Below are 13,606 nucleotides of genomic sequence, written 5' to 3' on the forward strand. Positions count from 1 at the left end.
AAGAGACGGCACGTGTTAGCGGACACAAAGGATAAACTGCTTCTTTGAGTTTACTTGTGGATTTGCTCTTGCTTTATTGTGGATTAGGTTTAACCCAGAATGCTTTAACTTGATATGGAAATGAGATCTTCATTCAGTAGTTTCAAGTATTGACACAAATGACATTGGAATGACATTATATTGACAACATTTTACACTTTAAGAACTTTAGAGATGTGCGAATGGTAATCATTTTAGGCTAATAGAATATTGAATTCATTGTATTTAATCAATGACATTGAATAGGTTCAAAACAATCTACCGCATTTACCTAATTTGACATTATTGCAATTTTATTCTGTATTCAGAAATCTGAAGACATATCAATGCCCTAGTGAAAAATAAATATACTGAAATGTATTTGAAATAAAATTTATTTCATGCCAGGTATACTACAAATACACTATTTTTGTACGTAATGAAAATACCCTGCAATTTTGCTTTTGGTATACTAAGCTGGTATATTTAAAGTCTGATAAATTGGAAAAACTAATTTTGTACTTAATGCACTTTAATTGTGCGGAAGTAAGCTGAAGACCAACTTAAGATATATACCGAAGTATATAATTGTCAGTTATTTTAAATTGCAATAATATGTCATATTTACTGTATTTGTGAAAAAGTAAATTCAGCCTTGGTCAGCATAAATGACTTCTTTCAAAAACATTTAAAAAAAAATAAATAAATAAAAATCTAACCAATCCCAATTTTTTTGAACAGCAGTTTATGTAAATATTTTTATCTTTTAGACTCTAGAGAAGGCTTATTTGAGAGCCTTTTTTTTCAGGAGAAACATCTGAGAAGGAAATTCTCCTTTGGGTATAGGACTCAGCACAGCACAGTTAGAGACATTAATAAGACCTCTCATTTGAGATTACTTCAGCCTTTTTCTCAGGAGACACATCTAAGCAGGAGACCTTTCTCCCCATTTGATGGATTTCTGCCTGCAGGAGAAACAACAGAGATATAAAGAGATCTCATTTGAGCTTTTTCTCTCTAACGAGTTGGACTTTTAAAAAAATCTTTTCTGTCTATTGTATCATGTTCCCAGTTGTAGCACTAGATTAACGAGTATTTATAACCCAGACAAGTGCTGGATTTGCTGTCTAGCCACTCAGTGGGACACATTCACATGTGGACACACAGCTGCAGCAGTGCTGATATAGCTGGCCTCTTCTCTGCATGTGATTCAGAGCCATGGTGAAAATGTTAAGGCTGATTAAACCGTCTAGATTATGTTTCATTGTCACGACACGTGAAACACAACTCTTCAACCACACACAGCTTATGTTTTCATAACTATATTGCAGACATGCTCAAATTCCAGTGGGGTTTTGGCTGGTATTAATTATTTATTGAAATTCAACAGGTTACATGCTTAGTCCTTTCATTCGACAGCTCTTAATTTAGACAAAACTGCACCGGGAGGTTCATGGACGTGCACAATGATGCCTCGGGATGGTCATTTGTACATTTGGCATCAAACAGATCGCATTTCAGTGATTTTGGAAAGCCTGTGAATTAACCTTCAAATCATTGCAATATGTTATTCCAAAATAACCTTATAGATTCAACATGTGTTTGTAGGAGGAACCTCTGTCTGCATCAGTCTAGGCCCTTTAACTTCAGCACTTGGTTATAAAATATAGGCGGAGAGACGCATAAATGGAACTTTGGACACACAGCTGCAGCAGTGCTGATATAGCTGGCCTCTTCTCTGCATGTGATTCAAAGCCATGGTGAAAATGTTCGGGTTGATTAAACAGTCTAGATTAATTTTCACTGTCACAATGCGTGAAACACAACTCTGCAGCTACACACAGCTTATGTTTTCATAACTATATTGCAGACATGCTCAAATTCCAGTGGGGTTTTGGCTGGTATTAATTATTTATTGAAATTCAACAGGTTACATGCTTAGTCCTTTCATGCGACAGCTTTTAATTTAGACAAAACTGCACAGGGAGGTTCATGGACGTGCACAATGATGCCTCGGGATGGTCATTTGTACATTTGGCATCAAACAGATCGCATTTCAGTGATTTTGGAAGGCCTGTGAATTAACCTTCATATCACTGCAATATGTTATTCCAAAATAACCTTATAGATTCAACATGTGTTTGTAGGAGGAACCTCTGTCTGCATCAGTCTAGGCCCTTTAACTTCAGCACTTGGTTATAAAATATAGGCGGAGAGACGCATAAATGGAACTTTGCTGGCAGCGTGTTACACAGCACACCAGCTGCCTGTTGGACCTTGTCACCATTGCCATAAATTAACTATTGTGTTTTCCCGTTTCCATGATTGCTCGCATGAGGCAGCCTAGAGGTTCAGTAGCCTATAAGGAAACACAGCTGGCCTGTTTTATGCCTGATTCGCACCTGGGCTCATTAAACTGACATTCTGCATCCCAATACAGTCACACTAAGCTTTGAGCATGTAAAATTACACTGAAACGAATATATATGATTGATTGTCATTTACTTTTGTCTGTTTTTGCTCCACCAATGAAAATGGTTCTAAATGAAGCCAAAGAAGGATTAACAATGTTTTGTTCCTGTAAGAACTAATATTTTTGAATGAATCAGTTGAGTAAATGATTCAACAACTCTATCGCATATATGACAGTTACTTGTTTTGAACCTGAATATGTGAATCAAAAAATCACTGAATCAGTTTTTACGAATGAACTGAATGAATTGAAAAATGAAATGATAGCCATCTATTGCCATGCACTTAAAGACATATAGAAGGCCAAAAATGCTTTGGTAGATCATAATTATGCCATAAAAGGTATAAATTACATAAAACGTGAAATTATAAGATACTAAGTCATAATTATCAGATAACAGTTGAAATTGTCATAATTAGAAGATTAAAAGTCAAAATTATGACATAAGAATAAGTCAATTATCAGGTAAGCTACAATTATGCGATACTAAGTCAATTATGAGATAAAAAGTCAAAACTCTGACATACTAAATCATAATTATGCAATAACAAGAAATTGAAATTATGACAAAATGTTGAAATTTTTGTCATAAATATATTTTTTGAAGTGATTGTGGCAGCATAAATATATTTTTTTTAACTCAATCTCGACTTTGTATCTCATAATTAAAATTTGGAATGTCAAAATTTGGGCTTTTTATCTTGTAACATAGTATTTCATAATTTTAACATTTTTCAACATTTATGTCATAGTTTTGATTGACCAAAGTGTGATTTTATTTTTATTTTTTTTGTGGCAGAAATAAAATTTCATAATGGTGTAACTTGTAAGAGTACATATGTTATTTACATTATCATCTGTCCATATTTACAACAATATGTTGGCAAAACTATACGTGCATTATGCACAAGAATGATTGAACACACAAGTGCCATTAGGAGACAGGATGATACATCTTCAATTTCTCGTCACTTTAAGTCTGCCAACCACTCTTTGTCTGACATGAAGTTCCTGGGCATCGAGAGGATTCTACCTCATAGAAGAGGCGGAGATAGAGATAAGAAGTTGTTGCAAAGGGAGGCTTTCTGGATCTTTGAACTTAAATCTTTATTTCCTGAGGGTATGAATGAAGAACTAGAACTCTCTTGTTTTTTGTAAAAATTGGTATTGTCGTTACTGCTTTATCTTCTCTCTCTCCTGCTGTGTTTGTTGTATTTGTAATGTTTGGTCATTCTTTGAAGTTGTATACTTGTACATTTCTGCTATAAATGTGAATGATCAAACTTTCAAACAAAATTCTGCTTGTGATTAATTGAGGTTTACCTGAGATAATTGAATTCAGCTGATTGTCTATAATTGTTGACCTACTTAAAAAGAGTGACTGTTGTTTGTTAAGTGAGCACTGAATATAGCAATGTGCTGAAACGTTTGCTTGCTTGCTCGTGTCCATTGTTTTCATTCACATGCACTTTGCACTTTTGCACTATGCAATTTATAAAAATTAAAAAGATGTTTTTGTAGACTTTTTAGTCTTGAGTGGATCAGTGTGCGGTTAGCCACCCTCTTGCTCATTTTCAAATATCCTACTGGCTCTACGCACCTGCAGTACAAGGAACTATTTTATTTTTATTTTTTTGGAGCGCTACAATTTTCTCGAGTTTTATAATGGTGTAACCTGAAAGTGTTGCTGAACAATTTGTACCACTAACACACAGCTGCTGTATAATCAACTACAAATGATAAATGACACATTAATCCAAAATGTAAAAATGTGCTGCCTACTCCACTTTTTTGCAAACCTGCAGCTTTGACGTTTATGTTTTTTATATTGAGCCGAGAGGTTGCTCTATGACATTTACGTCCTCTATTGGTCAAATAATTTCACTATTTAAATTCACAGGTCACAATTCGCCAAACTTGACCACAAACCTTCACATGTTCTTGTGTTTCCGTTCTTCCTCGTATGAATGGAAGTGAATGGAGTATGCAGCTAGACTGTGACCCTCTCTCACCCTGTTGCTCAACAACCACACTGTGCTCCATTTTCTAGCACTGTCACTTCACGTTTCATTTCCTGGACACTTTTATCCCATTCCAACGCCTTTATTTGCAGTTATTTTGATGTATAAAAGCTTGAGGCACATAATGTGCGTCTGTCCTCACTTTCTTCCCAATGTGTTATGACATGAAGTCCTAATCAATTTCCGGTCTATAGCTTCCTAATCCAACACACACTCTTTTATATTCCACACAAAGGACGTCACAACAACCCTTTTCAACAAACACACAAAATATCAGACATGACTCTGATCAATCAGTGTTAGCTGACATCCACAGAGAAACACTGGAAACCAAATCACTACCGATCACCTCAGTTTACATTTACCAGAGGACAGTTTTATTGCTCAGAAGTTGCTCTTTCATAGCTCTGGAGACTTAATGAAGTTCTCACATATAATATTAACTTTATCTCAGATGTTTCTACTAAAATTCCTTAAGAAAATAACGCTCCTTAAAGAAGAAAATGAAATTCCTTAAGAAATAAAGATAAACACAAAATTGACTTTTGATCGCAAAATTTGGTATCTGAGCATAGTTTGAGGTGTTTTTCTTCGAGATCTTGTCTGAAATTCTAGAGGAGAAATGACATTAAAATATATTTTAGTTGACCAAGAATGCTTGTTGGTACATTCGGCTGTACACTTTAACCATTTTTCAAAGAAAATAGAAGTAATTATGAAATTACATTTAAAGATGTGTTTAAATCCAGTGTTGGGGAAAGTTACTTGTAAAAGTAATGCATTGCAATATTGTGTTACTTTATAAAAAAGGCTACTTATTGCATTACGTGGTTAATTTTTATGGAAAGTAATGCATTACAGTATGTTACTTTTGTGTTACTTTTTGTCACCTGAGCTGGGATTGCTTATTTATTTTTAATTAAAAAAAGTAACTCTGATATTTTTTTTGCACATTTAAAAGTAATGCATTACTTTACTTAAAGTAATCTGATTACATAACTTGCGTTACTTATAATGCCGTTTAAATCCTTAATTGGGGGAAAAAATCACTTTTACGTTTAGCTAATTGCATTTAATATAAATTTAAACTACAATACATTTTCATTTAATTGCAATTAACATGCAGTTTAGTGTCAGAAAACATTACATTCAGTTCATACTCAAGTATATTTTTTAAAGTATATAATTTCTGTAATAAGTACTTCTTAAAAAAGTATGATAAAATATACTTTTTTGACAAAAGGACATGTGGATTAATTTTACAAGCTGGAAACATAAAATAAACTAGCTTAACTTTACTGTCAATGTAATCTTATTGCTGAATTGTATACGCAAAAAAAAAATGTTTTTCTAAATGAAATGTTGTGTCAGGTTGTTGCTCTTAACATTTGCTCCTTAAATGTTGATCTTGACATTTGTCATCTGTCCCTATCAGCAAATATGTGTAAAAAAAAAAAAAGCCCTCATTGCAGTGTAAAGATAGCACACCTGAAGCGAAAATTATCTACTATATGTACAAATAAATAGCAGAAAATTGCACACTGATAAACCCACTGCACTCAAACCTCAAGAGCGTACATCCCTGAGCTCCTCCATCAACATTACACACACCCACAGGAGTGATCTAAATCTTTTGTGTGTGCAGTTCGGTCCCCACTGCAGCAGCTCTGCGTCAGATACCAAATCACATCTGAATACTCGGAGGCATTATCTAAAGTACTTTTCGATAACAATGGGTGTAAATCATTTCTCATCATGTAAATGTTGTCGTGGGTTGTTAGAGGTATTAAACCAGCATGAGAGAAGTCATTTGAGTGATTGTACTGGATGCTAAGCTTCTTTTCAGTATGAGAGAAAAAAAAATTGTTTATGAGTATAGCCAGAGCCATGGTGTGCTTACATTTGGCCTGTTCTCAGATATGGCCGTTGTTTCCCTCTTGGCGAAGTGATAAATGTAAATCTGTCAAAAATCTTATTGTGTTTTGCTCCATTTGGGCCAAAGGCTGTATTCAAGTTTGCCGGCCGCTCCGATGTCAAGCCCACCGGCTGCAGATCCCACAAACCCGCCAGCCGTTCAGCACTCAGGCCCGCCGGTTGTGGATCATACAAGCCCGCTGGCCGCTGCTCACTCAAGTTCGCAGGCCGCTCCGATGTCAAGCCCGCCGACTGCGGCTCCCACAAGCCCGCCGGCCGTTCAGCACTCAGGCCCGCCGGTTGTGGATCATACAAGCCCGCTGGCCGCTGCTCACTCAAGTTCGCAGGCCGCTCCGATGTCAAGCCCGCCGACTGCGGCTCCCACAAGCCCGCCGGCCGTTCAGCACTCAGGCCCGCCGGTTGTGGATCATACAAGCCCGCTGGCCGCTGCTCACTCAAGTTCGCAGGCCGCTCCGATGTCAAGCCCGCCGACTGCGGCTCCCACAAGCCCGCCGGCCGTTCAGCACTCAGGCCCGCCGGTTGTGGATCATACAAGCCCGCTGGCCGCTGCTCACTCAAGTTCGCAGGCCGCTCCGATGTCAAGCCCGCCGACTGCGGCTCCCACAAGCCCGCCGGCCGTTCAGCACTCAGGTCCGCTGGCCGCTCCAAGGTTGAGTCCGCCAGCCGTTCAGCACTCAAGTTGCCGGCCTCTCCGCTGTCAAGCCCGCCGGTCATCTCCCTCTCCTCAGCCCAAAAGAGGAGATTGCGGAGGAAGAGACTGTCGGCTCCAGCCCCAGAGCTCGCTCCAGTGTCGGCTCCTCAAAAGCGCCTTGCTGTGCCTGCTTCTTTCGAGAACCCTCCAGTGCCAGCTCCTCGTAAGCGCTTCCCAGTCCCTGAATCTAGCCCAGTGAGGGCTCCTGTTCCCGAGTTTAGCCCACGGAGGGCTCATGTTCCTATGTCTGGCCCACGGAGGGCCTCGGAGCCCGTAATCGTCCCCAAGTATTTTTTGGGGGGTGGGGGTAGTAGGGCTCCAGCCTTAGAGGCCGGGGTGGGGGCTGGGGCCGCAGCCTCGGAGGTTGCTCCGCCATGGCCTTCTGAACTGCCTGATCCGCCATGGCCTCCCGAGCTCCCTGATCTGCCATGGCACCTTGAACTCCCAGATCTGCCCTGGAGGCTCTCCTTGTCTCGGCGCAGTTCCAGTCCTGCACCAGCCTCCAGGGCGCCCACCCCCCCAAATTTGTTAGTTTTATGTACAAATTTGAGAAAATACAGTGCAGAATCATCACAATACTTTCTCCAGAATAGATCTGAATGACTGCGTTATGTTCATAGTACTTTTTTGTACTTTCATTTTATGCTTGGTATTTACATTTATGTGATTTTGAATGCTGGCAGACTGCTGACACCTGCAAAATGAATTCTTTTTACACAAGAACCATGAGATGGTGTTTATCTGTGTGTGTGGCATCCTGACAGCTAGAGTCCAAAGTAAGAAGAAAGAGAGCTGTGTAGGAGTTGGAACTGGTGCATTCTGGGACATACCATCCACATGTTCCCTTGTTACTGTCAGAGAACGTGTCATCCTAGGTGTCTCACCCGAAATGACCTCTCAGCTGACTCCACAGCCTACAGCGTAACAACACAGACTGTGAATCCATTAGAGCTGCCAATATTGATAGGCTGCATTGACAGATGAGCATGTGAGAAGGAGCGTTGGGTGCCAGAATCTGTTGAAGTGACACACTACAGCTCGTCTGTTACATTTACATTCAGCACTTACACACCAACGTCATTAAAAATGTTCTGCTCTTCTTCTAAAAGAATGTTCTAGGATTGATATAATCATATTAAGCTCTGTAGAGGATGTAGGTAGAAAATCTTTTTTAACTTGGCATCATTACCAGACTTTACTTTTAAAGTTGGCAGTTTCAACAAGCATGACTATATATTTGCATATAGGTTATGTTTCTGAAATATTTAGTTTTAATATATTTGGGTTGAGGAAAAAATAATATTAATAATCACACTAATTTTATGCTATTGTTATTCTGTTTTGTCTGCTACAGCATGCAGCAGATTCTATGTCTATTGTTATAAATCTAGCATCTTTTGTCTTGTAGAAATGTCAAAAGTAATAAATTAGAGGTTTACTGAAATACAATGCATAAAAAAACATTAAAATCAGTAAAATGCGAAAAACGTTCAAAACTTTTTTTTTCACCAAAGCTGCATTTATTCAATAAAAAATACAGTAAAAACAGTCATATTGTGAAATATTATTACAATTTAAAATGACTGTTTTCTATTAAAATATATTTTAAAATGTAATTTATTTCTGTGATCAAAGCTGAATTTTCAGCATCAGACTACTCCAGTCGTGTCACATGATCCTTCAGAAATCATTCTAATTTGCTGATTTCTGCTCAAGAAACATTTCTTGTTATTATATTATTGTTGAAAACAGTTGTGCTGTTTAATATTTCCTTTGGAAACAGTGATACATTTTCTCAGTATTCTAACATTTTAAGTATCTTTACTGTCACTTTTGATTAATTTAATGCATGCTTGCTTAACATATAAGAAAATCTTACTGACCACAAACTTTTGAACGATAGTGTAAATAATATTCTAAAACTAATACAACAAACTGTAAATATGAAAACTAAATGGTATTTTGTGTAAGCATCTATCGCTACACAAGTGGCACAGTGTATAAAACATGGTAAAGTGCACTATTTAGATGCATTTCTTTCTAAAGAACCACTAATAACTTAATGTTATTTAAATCAAGTTATCTTATGATGTAAATGAGTGTAAATTTTGAGAAATTAAAAATATTAAACTGGCCTCTGGAATGAAGACCCAAAACAGTTGCTCTCTCTTTCTAGTTTCTTATGAAAATAAACAATCAGTTCCATTTGATTTGAAGTGTTTTTTTTTCTTTTCTTTAAAACCAATGCTGTTTACATTCTGAGGTCTTGAAGTATAATGTTTCCACTTGAGTCTCCATTAGCTGCTCTGCTCAATTTAGAAGTGCGCTCACTGGGTAATCATCATTGCACAGAGACGTTTGAAGTGATGGCGACCCCCAGTCTGATCTTCTGGGCCAGCCGGAGCATTGATCTCTGTGCATGCTTGGACCATTGACTGCCAGCAAGTTTGTTAATGGGACATATCACACAGCCAGGGACAGGCGGCCCGAGACAGCTGTCTCATCCGTCTTCTACACTGTTCCAGTACACATCACTGACGTCGGGTCTCCTTTTCCCAGGACACATGAGGGAACAGCTTGTTAGAGCGGTGTGTGAGACAATCTGCTGTGCGGTGGAAAGTGAGAGGGTCAAAGGGTCAAGACCTTGTTGCTGACCAGCAAGTGAATGATGAGCTTCACTCCGCACAGTTGGACTCTCAGCATGTTTCATCTCTTATCTTTTGCACTTTCTCTGATGCATTCATTTTTAAGGACCAGGTGGTGGCCAGAAATACCGTCCATCTTTCCTGAGTCTGACTTTGGCATTTACATTTGCCACTGGACACTCAAGGTTACAGTCTTTTCACATAATGCTGTTGTTTTGCTATTATTAGCCATAAACTATGAAGAATGCAAAAGAAGCAACTGGATCCCAAGAGAAAACATAACTCTTGGAACATTTTGGTGTTTGCTGGTGAATTTGTACAAATTTGTATGAAAAGCTATATAATTCTATAAGGTCCCCACCTTAAATCAACAACAATTCATATAAATTTGCCAGAAATTTGACAAAACATGAAATATTTAATGAATTACTATGAGAGTTTGTTGAAAATGCAAGTCACAAGCACAATGGTCAATTTATTGAATATACTCAATGCTTAAAATGTGTTTAAAACATATATGTTTGCCATTAATATATGCTAATTAGTCTCAACACTTTAAATTTTCATTGGCTTTACTTCATGAGTATTTAATTAGTATCCCCCCCCCCAATATCTAAAAATGCATAAAAGAATATATATATATATATACTCTTGAATCAATACTACACATATATTAATATTAATATGACAATTAATGTTGTAAATTGTAAATTTCACAAATAATTACAAAGAAATGACAAGTAACACACTATTAACTATGACTTTTGCCTCAATAAGCTCCTACTTTGCTGCTTATTAATAGTTAGCAAGGTAATTATTAGGTTTAGGTATAGGGTAGGATTAAGGGATCTAAAACATGGTCATGTAGAATAAGGCATTAATATGAGCTTTAGAAGTACTAATAAATGGTCAATATGTTAGTAATCTGCACACTAATAAGCAGCTATGGTAATAGCAAAAGAATTGATCCATAAAATAAAGTGTTACAGTATTTTCTTGTATACTCCAATAATCTTTGTTTTATTTACAGTGTGGATTCTTTTTTTTTTTTACAATGTAAGTGTGTTTTGTTTAATTGCACTGGAAGAATCTTTCACTTGTTGTTAACCTGATTATATGTGAAACTGAAAAATGTGAAAAATGTGCCAGTGGAGAAGATATATTCTCTGAAAATAAGTCTTAATATCCTAATATCAATGCTGCTTCTCAAGCAAATTTACTTTGTTTCTAGGATTTTAAGATACTTAACTGGAAATTAAGAAAAAAAGTCATTAAAGGAATAGTTCAGGAATAATTTACCCTCAGGCCATCCAATATGCAGATGAGTTTGCTTCTTCATTGGAACAGGAGAAATTCAGCATTACATCACTTGCTCACCAATGGATCCTCTGCAGTGAATGGGTGCCGTCAGAATGAGAGTCCAGACAGCTGATAAAAACATCACATATAAACAGCATGACTCCAGTCCATCGATGAATGTCTTATAAAGCGAACAGCTGCGTGTTTGTAAGAAACAAATCCATAATTAAGGTGTTATAACTTTAAATAATCATAATAACACTTCCTCCAGAAAGTAAATGTCCTTCCCCTGATGTCCTCTCTCATCCACTGACATATTTGAATGTTTAATGATGATTTTTTGTTTTTTATTTTTTATTACAAACATGCTTTTCACTTCACAACACACTGATTGATCGAGCCATTGGTGAGCAAGTGATATAATGCTAAATTTCTCCAAATATGTTCTGATAATGAAACAAACTCATCTAGATCTTGGATGGCCTGAGGGTGAGTATTTTCAGCTAATTTTAATTTTGGGGTGAACTGTTCCTTTAAGAATAGGATCATTTTACATTGTAAGAGTGGGGGGAAACATCTTATAAAGACAGCACTGTACACCATCAGATGCTCCCCTGATGAGCGTATGGATGGTATCTAATCACTGGACCCTGTTTTGAGAAATGAGACACGCTGGTGCTCAACAGGACTGTGATGTCTGGGCAAATACACCAGCTCAGACTGTCTCTCCCAGTTTTCCAGAGTGTGTGGGAATGCAGGTATATGCGAACGATCACAGATGTGGCCGCTGATACGCCTTGACAGTGTTTTGGCAGAACAGTTCTGCCATGAGCAAACACATTGAGCTTCAAATGCGGGGGTCTTTGTGCTCTCCGCAGGGCCGTTCTTCGCTTTTTGTGTTAGCTAGTGCTACAGGCTGTTCAGGCCTGTCTAGTTGTGCTCTCATCAGCAGATCAAGCTCATGCTATCTGTCCAGATTCTTTCAGTCCTGTCTCTGTTTTTCCCATCCGTCTCAGGCCTCTAGTTGATTCACAAAACTCTCGCCCACCGGTCCCAGCTTTGCCAGCACGAGCGGCCCAATAGCCAGAGGCCCAGCGGCCCAGCGGTATTTCCATCCTCTTTGGTGAGGTATGACACATGTTTTTACATACTGCATGAGAAAGTGCTCGGCTCAGTGTGGGAAACACACATTCCACACCCTGTTGTTGACCTGCATGAACACACACACACACACACACACACACACACACACGTCTCAGCACTGACTTCAGCCAAAGGAAGAGGAAGTCTGACCTGCTCAGCTGACAAGGTCAAACACACACACACACACAAATTTATGTGCTGGGAACACAGATGTAAAAGCTCTGGACACAAACTGGCCAAGTGTTCAGAGTGGAATATGATACACAACGCTTGAGAGGATTGAGACCACAGACATCACAAGGAGTTTGGAGACAATGGATTTCTGAAAGTGGTAAATAAATAAACAAACAAACATTGTTCTCTGAGTGGCCAAATATATACAAAAAACTTTTATTTTATAATAAAGAATGATATTAAAAAGTCTTTAAGATGTTTTGAATGCTCATTTGATCAAAAATACAGTAATATTGTGAAATATTATCACAATTTAAAATAACTGTTTTCTATTTTAATATATTTTAAAATTACATTTATTCCTGTGATGGCAAAGCTGAGTTTTCAGCATCATTACTCCAGTCTTCAGTGTCACATGATCCTTCAGAAATCATTCTAATATGCTGATTTGCTGCTCAAGAAACATTTCTTATTATTATCAATGTTGAAAACAGCTGTGCTGCTTATGTAGCACATTATTTCGTGTTTGGAGCAGAATGAAGGGAGCAAAATTGCAGGATTTTTTTTTTAAAGATCAAAAGAACAAATAAAATTACAAAATGTGCACAGATCTTTTTAATTCAAGAGTTCAGTATAGGATTACATGCTCAATAATATCAACTTTAAAAAAAAATCGAATCTGTTCTTCTAATAACTGCAGATATATGCTCATATTCAAGTTCCTGCATAGTTAATACATTTGGTGAGAGGTAATGCATATACATCAAGCTTGGAGTCCATTAAAAGGTTTTTTCAAGTGATAATTAGTATCAAAAACAACACGTGTTATTAAGTCAAGTGTACATTATGCAACACGTGGGACATTTCAGTGATTGACTCTGTCTGAAAATGAATCAGTTACTTGTTCATGCTGTGTACAAAACTGGCTACATGATGTTAGAGTGTTGTGGCTGGTTACCAAAAAGTTGCTATGCAGTTGCTAGGGTGTTCTGGATAGTTGCCAAGTCATCCAGTCATAAGAGCCTACCTCCAATTCTGTCTGATGTTCTTGTCTATTGATGCACATCTATGGGATTTTGGTGCCCATTTTCATGTCAATCAGGTGAAACTCTTGATCAAGTCACTAAGCACATCTCTCTGCATGACAAATATGGAAGTAGTTAAATGCAAGAATGTTGGTCAAATCCCTAAAACTAAGTCAGCAACA

General features: G+C 37.6%; 1 long non-coding RNA gene across 1 annotated transcript; it reads right to left on the minus strand.

The window, feature by feature from the left end:
• Positions 1-367: 367 nt before the first annotated feature.
• Positions 368-12,425, minus strand: LOC107705068 (uncharacterized). The gene is made up of 3 exons (XR_001636036.1): positions 12,411-12,425; positions 9,865-9,867; positions 368-442 (listed from the first exon to the last, which is right to left on the minus strand). It is a non-coding gene; the product is annotated as an uncharacterized LOC107705068 (long non-coding RNA).
• Positions 12,426-13,606: the final 1,181 nt, after the last annotated feature.

This window comes from Sinocyclocheilus rhinocerous, unplaced genomic scaffold, assembly GCF_001515625.1.
Source record: "Sinocyclocheilus rhinocerous isolate Xijiao unplaced genomic scaffold, SAMN03320098_v1.1 scaffold1393, whole genome shotgun sequence".
NCBI lineage: Eukaryota > Metazoa > Chordata > Actinopteri > Cypriniformes > Cyprinidae > Sinocyclocheilus > Sinocyclocheilus rhinocerous.